This window comes from Panicum hallii, chromosome 4 (genome assembly GCF_002211085.1).
Source record: "Panicum hallii strain FIL2 chromosome 4, PHallii_v3.1, whole genome shotgun sequence".
Taxonomy (NCBI): domain Eukaryota; kingdom Viridiplantae; phylum Streptophyta; class Magnoliopsida; order Poales; family Poaceae; genus Panicum; species Panicum hallii.
Genome location: NC_038045.1, coordinates 17,369,767 through 17,376,752, shown reverse-complemented (window position 1 = coordinate 17,376,752; position 6,986 = coordinate 17,369,767).

The following is a 6,986-nucleotide window of genomic DNA, read 5'->3' as shown; positions in this document are numbered from 1 at the left end:
GATTGGAATGGGGTTAAGGGTATGTGACCGATAGGTATATAGCCGACTTCTTAGCTGATAAATCAGCTGATAGAAGTGTGTGGGTAAGGATGGGAAAACTAAGGATTGATCGGCCATAACCGATATGGAAAACAACTAGATTCGGCTTAGATCAGCCGATAGCAAGAACCCTAAGATCGTGTGTGCATCTCCGGTACATCGACTATGTGCAGCCGATGTAGGACAGAACAAAAGAATTATATCGGCAGTAGCCGATATTGAAAGGGTAACAACCGGATCAACTAACCAGCCGAAGGTAGAAGTATATCAAAGAAATGTATCGGCTGACGGTTGTTATACAGAAACATCATAGATTCAAGAGAAATGGATGTTTAGCGGCTGAACTGATAGCCGACACTGAAGTATAGCTGCAGAGATATATAAGATAAGCAGCAGATACACCCGGACTAACAAGGATCTTTATACAAAAGTGCCTTAAGGAAACTGCAATCAAAACAAGGACAACATCTTGATGGTAGGGACCTGAGCACTTGTGTAAAAGTATTAACTAGATATCACACATCTCCACATAAGACATACATTCTATGATTACTTTTCAGTTATAACACATGCATATAACACAAGGTACAAATAAAGCATTCATTCCCTAATATTTAACCTAGACCACATCTCAAAGACCTTCAGCTCAAGATCATAACATAAACTTGTGAATTTTGACCTAAGGAATCAAACAAAACTGATTTTGTATTTTTATGAACTTCGTACAAAATTCTATGAAATGTAGAAGTTCACTGATTTGAATTAAAGAAGACTTTAGAAATTTTACAAAGAACACCCCAGAACTTCCTAAAACATAGCAATCAAGTCCCTGGTCGAGGAAAACAGAGAACAGGAAGATAACGACGAGATTCCGGCAAAGGAGTCGCCGGCATTAGAAAGATTCAGTGAATCAGGGCAAACCTTGGGGTAGCTTTGGTTGTGGAGAAGAACGGGTGGAAAGTGAATTTCCATGACGAACAAGATCAGCGATGAGAAGTGCTCGATGGTGACGAGGTTCCGTGGGTGACGAAGAAGCTCGCCAGGGGATTGTAGTGGGTGAAGGATAGCTAGATAGGTATTCCTCACGGTGATCCGTGGTGACAATAGTCGACTTTGCCACGGCGACGATGTCCTGGCGAAGGGATCCGAAGAGGCTCGACAAGAGGGTTCAGGAGCTTTCTTGAGGTGTTGTGGTCTTGCTCGGACGATCGGTGAAGGGTAAGAGCTGTTGGATGTCGTAGACTCAAGGAAGAAGCCGATAGGGCCGGATTGGTTCGCTATGCCGACTCCCTTGCGAACCTCAGGGTTTTCCTACTCACAGGCTAAACCTCCACTGCTCACGCGCGTGTGCTGCAGAAACACGGTCGGCACACCCGCGTAGCCTCCTACAGGATCACCGCGCTCGGTAGCATCTCCTGCGCACTGCCCCTGTACTGCTCTCACATCCCTGGCTCTTAACCTGCTCGCGCGTGGTCTATTGCCTTGCACGTGCACACGCCTGCGGAATCGAGTCGAGCCGGGCACCCGTAGAACACTCCCGCTCGCACTCGTGAACGTGCCAGTTCAATTCCGCTCGGACCTCCAGGTCCTCTAACTCCGCCGTCCATTCCACCTACTGCGACGCCATTTGCTTGCCGCCACAACCGCCTCTGCTGCTCTTCTGCTCCCTTGTGCGCGCTTCTGCGGCACGCACGTCCGCTCTTTGCTACTCCGCCTGATGCCGGACCCGCGCTCCGTTCCGGCCTTGTTGTGTCGCAGGTCCCTCCACGGCCGCCCTCTCTAAACTACCGCCGTGCGCGGCCTCGCTGCCTTCCGTGCGGGTCTGCCCCGAGCTGCCACACCTCAGTTTCATCCGCGCACGCTCGAGCCGCGCGCGTTCCTTGGTCCGCATCGTGTCTTGCTTGCACCGCCCGTGTGCCACGGCCGCCAGCCCCGCAGCCGTTGCCGCAGCTCCTCCCGCGCGCACGCGCTTGCGCGCTCCAGTCCCGCACAGCTGCTCCTCTTCCACGATGCTACCGAACCCGTGGCCCCAGCCTTGCCGCTCCAGCGCTCGTGCACGTGCCGGTCCAGCTCCTGCACTTGCTCACGCCGCCAGCTTGGCGCCCGTTCACGCCGCTCGGGCCACGGCCAGCGGCACCAGCACCTGCGCCCGCCCCTGCTCCACCGTGCACGCCATTAGTCGCGAGCCGCAGCCGCCCTGCATCGCCTGCGCTGGTGCCTCTCCTCCCGTGCGCGCGCGCCTCCTCCAGCCCGCCGCCGGTGCTCTGCCCCTGGGCCCACCTACGCCACATCGCCAGTTCCCGCGACGCCCGCCTGCGCCAGCTCGCCCGGCCGCCTGGAGCCGCTCGCGCCGCTGGCTCTCACGCACGCCCGAGCCCGGCGCCGCCAGCCGCCCGCACGGCGCCACCTGCCGCGAGCTGCCAGGCCTGCTCCTGTGGCCGCCGCCCGAGCGCCTGGTAGAGGAGAGAGAGGGGGAAAACGGGATGGGGGATAAGGATGGGAACCAGAGAAAGGAGATGAGGATGGAGCTGCCGCCGGTGGGAGAGAAAAAGATAGAGACGCCTGGGAGAAAAGAAATAGAGGAGAAGGAGGAATAGATTTCCCCAAGGACTTATGCGTAAATTTAGAAAACTGCAGGGATCTTTCTGTAAAAGATAAATTTTTCATCAATCTAAAACCCTAATGAAGAAATGCCCAAAATGAAAGTTGGAGAGTTTTTCAAACTCTACAACATTGCTTTAGGGCTCAAGTTCAAAAATCCAAAACTTATATCTTTACACGTGAATTTTTGAACAAAAGTTGGATTTGAATTACTTTTGTCCTAAAGAGTATAACTTTATAACATTTAGGACCTAAATGCAAGAATTTATGACACGTCATGATGACGGGATAGAGACGTCATAATGATTGGATAGACATGTCATAATGACTTGCACCTTTTACACATTAGTCCTAAGTAACTTTGAAAATTACCATAGTAAATCAACTACTTGCACAAAAGGACTTATATTTTTATAAAATTACATAAATACCCTTATTTTCACAACTTTACCCAAAAATTTTATACAATTCAACACACACATTTCAAATGAAACTTTTTGGATAAATATATATTTTTTTTACAGGGGATAAAATAAGAAAAATATGTTTACAAAACCACCTTTCACTTATTTTGAAATTACCCTTATCCAAATACATTTTACAAAAACAACCCTAGGTTTTTCTGTAATTACGAAAATACCCTTTTTATTTTCACTTCAAATTTTCAAAAGCTTCACATAAACATACGCAAGCTTTACACTAACAAACACATACTTCACAGTAACAATTAATATACCTAGCTTACAAGTACATGAACTGTCACAGCCTTCCCCCCTAAAAAGAATCTCGTCCCGAGATTCAGGACGAAAGACTTTTAAAGGAAGAGAAGCAAATCATCCATCAGAAGTGGCAAAAAGCAATCACACCAAAGAAGGTTGATGTTGATGGTAAAAGCCGTTGGAGTATGACGAGATGAGTATAGCGAGAGCATGGATAGACTGCAGATGGATGAGTTTGACGAGAGAAGAGGGAGAAAGGTGTTCAAGTTCTCATAGAGCTAAGATCATAACATGAAAACGATAAATGTCGGCGACATTCATCACAAAACTTATGGTTAGCAAGTGAGGATAGTACGAGAGATGGATAAGTGATGTGTGAAACATTCCTGCTCAGAGTCAATTATCTGAATAATTTGGATGATGTTGATTATAAAACATGCCTATTTATATACCGATGCAATCAAGGAATAATGACAAAATGCTCCAACCATGAACGTGATGCACTGTTGAGATGTATGATTGCAATGATGGTGCAACATGAGGATGATGAATTCTATGCATGATCAAAATGGTGTATATGACACAATGCAATTACCATGATGCAATGTTTACACCATGATGCAAGGATGATGATGCTTGCAATGTATGCATGTAAGAAATGCATAAAGTATGATGCATACCCTCATGAGTTAGTGACGCACACGACTCGCACTCTGCAACCGTTCTCTCGTGACTAACACCTGGGTAGTTCTATATCCTTAAGCGAAGATCAAAAGTTAGGACACTAGTAAGGTTGCATAAAAAGAGATTGCAGTGGGGTTACGTCACATATACCTAGTCACCAGTGCGCTCCTAATGGCTCAGTCATGTGGCTGCAGCACACCTGAGGCCTTATGTTCCGACACGGCATCATGGTCATGTGATTAAACACCACCACAAAAGAGGAATAACAACCTTGTAGTGCCAACAGTAACAAGATAGATCTTAAGAACCGAAAACAACCCGAAGTTGTACGGGAGGCACACCCGTTAGTTAGTCTATAGGGTTTCGATGATGATGCAAAACCATGCACTGACCAAAGACAGTATATGTTATGATGCATGACTTTTGCCGGGAGAATTGTATCCAAAGAGTAATTATTGTCATAAATCTTTTTAATTTATCCAAAATCATCTGAGCAAAAAAATTGAAGGTGCAACTTGCAGATGTTGTAACCAGAATAGCCAACAATATAAGGTACAACATGAAAAGAGGATAGGTGAATCACAAAATGATGGGTTCATGGGTTTGCTGACAATTATCAAGGTTTAACTATCAAAGGAAAAGCTCAATGCTTCTGCCAAAACAGATTCAAAGCAAGATCAAGGGTTTGTTTTGGCTGTCAAGCTAAGATCGGCGATAAGGTCCAAACATGACCCAACTCACTTGATTCGCAAAAGACTCTCTCAACTCCAGATTAGCCTAACAGATTACGTTGGCTCCTACAACACAAAGTCTAGGCGGCATTCAGATACAAGTAACATATTTTAGCACAACAACGTAACAAGCAAGGCAATCAAATCAATCCAAGATAACATGATGTATGCACGTTCTACACGTCCTCACAATAAAAATAACTGCCAAGTAATCTTGGTCTTACGTGGTTAAGCACGGTGGCATCCTATAAATACGTCTCTCCCTATAATATCTAGTCGTTCTTACGTTCAAGCTTACGCAACGAGATTAGCGTACCTGCAGAAAACCACAAGATATATATACCGAACCTTTCATGCCAGCATGTCATGAAAGCGTCCCCAAACATTACTGTTCACTATAGAAACAGCATCTGTGCCATTACCGCCGTACAGACAACGTTAACATACGTCGTCGAAACAACGTATTCACGGGGGTACCGCAAAATACGGGGGTATTGCTGTTCATACCCTGTACCTAACTATATACTCCCAATGTAATCAACCGAAGTTGGTACATTGGCAGCATCTCAAGTAGGCCACTGCTTGAGAAACACCATTCGGTTCGCATCACCGACGGGAAGGCTAACTCCCCAGTTAGCTGAGGATCCTTACCTTCTTACCTCATTGTCGAAGGTGTCGTTACAGAATGTAAAGTTGGGTTGTGCATGAATTTAAGTTTTGACAGAAAAGTAACGCTAGTAGTTAGGGTTATACATATATACATATTATAGCCACCTCTATTTCCCTCATAAACATTACCCTAGGACTTTACGTACTAAGTACAATCCTTAACGAAACCAACGTAGTTTTGCCAAATATTTTGTTGGTCAAACTTTTATACTGAAATTATTTTTAAGGTAAAATATATCTCCAGAGTAACCTTATAGCTCTAATACCAGCTGTGGCAGAACCAACCTGAATTATACCGGCTCAAGGACGTGAGTCCATTCCTGAGGGCTCCAACGTGCTTCAAACGGTATAATCCCTTGGCCTGTCGGGTAATGTCCCGATAAACCACCGATACATAGGATCAAATAAGGTTACCTCACACGAAGGTGAGTCCAGAGATACAGTTACCATCATATTTTACATCACAATAAAGTTGCAATCTAACACTCATTTAACATACTACTCACATAACAACCAGAAAGATCTAAATTAAACTTAGACAGAGCTTTAGGAGGACAACTAATTAGAATTGGCTAGTTGTTGAAGATTACAACAGAGCCGATTGGAACAACAGGGGTTTAGCCGATAGAATTAGCAAAGGAGAGAACCATCTACACAGTATTAAGAGATCTGCTGATTTCTGTTTGAAAGAGAAATCAGTAGGAGCAATCTTGGTATATGAGTAGAAAAGATTGGCCGATTTGATTCACCTGAGGTTAAATCGGCTGATATGGAGAGGAACGTTGAAGGTATAATACTTCAAGGACAGAAAAAGGGAGGATTTCTGGTCTATCTAATTGGTTGGTGTATCGGCTTGCCTTATTTGACGAGGGTGCATCAAGTTTAGCCGATTGATGTGCTTTGGTCGTGTCTAACAAAGGCGTGTCTACTGTGCTAGCTTACTGATCTAGGGTTGTGTACTTTGACCTGGGTAGCGATTTTCATCCTTAATGTTCCCCTATATTTACTGGGGCATATTAGCTGTGTAGCTGATTGTCCTACTTTGCACTGACTACCTAACTAAGATGTGCCTAAGTGCTATCCTAGGTAACTAGGTATGGTTGTGTCGGCTCGATTACGTTAGCACAACAATTGAGTGACGTACAGCTTTGGAAGTGCGTATGGTCCTGCAGTCGCTTGTGGTGGATCTGATCCACGAGTCGGAATGAAAGGGAAATGGTTGCTTCGGAACGACCCTTTGGTGTTCCAAGCGTGTGAGTTAGGTTTATCTTGCAAGCTTAAATTGTTGATATAAAGAGCTCTACCTTGCTTGAGTAGCTATAGTTGCTTACCTAGAATGGATAATCAACTAGAACCTGAAAGCTAAAAGTTGAAATCAAGGATCTACTCTTTGTTGCTTTTCAGCTGAAACTAAATCTAGAACCTTTATAAGCCTTCATAAGTATAGTTACATGGCTAAGTATACCATGAAACGGGAAAGCCTTGCTGAGTATTAGTATACTCAGTCTTGCTAGTTACTTGTTTTTCAGGTAAAGTCTTTGAA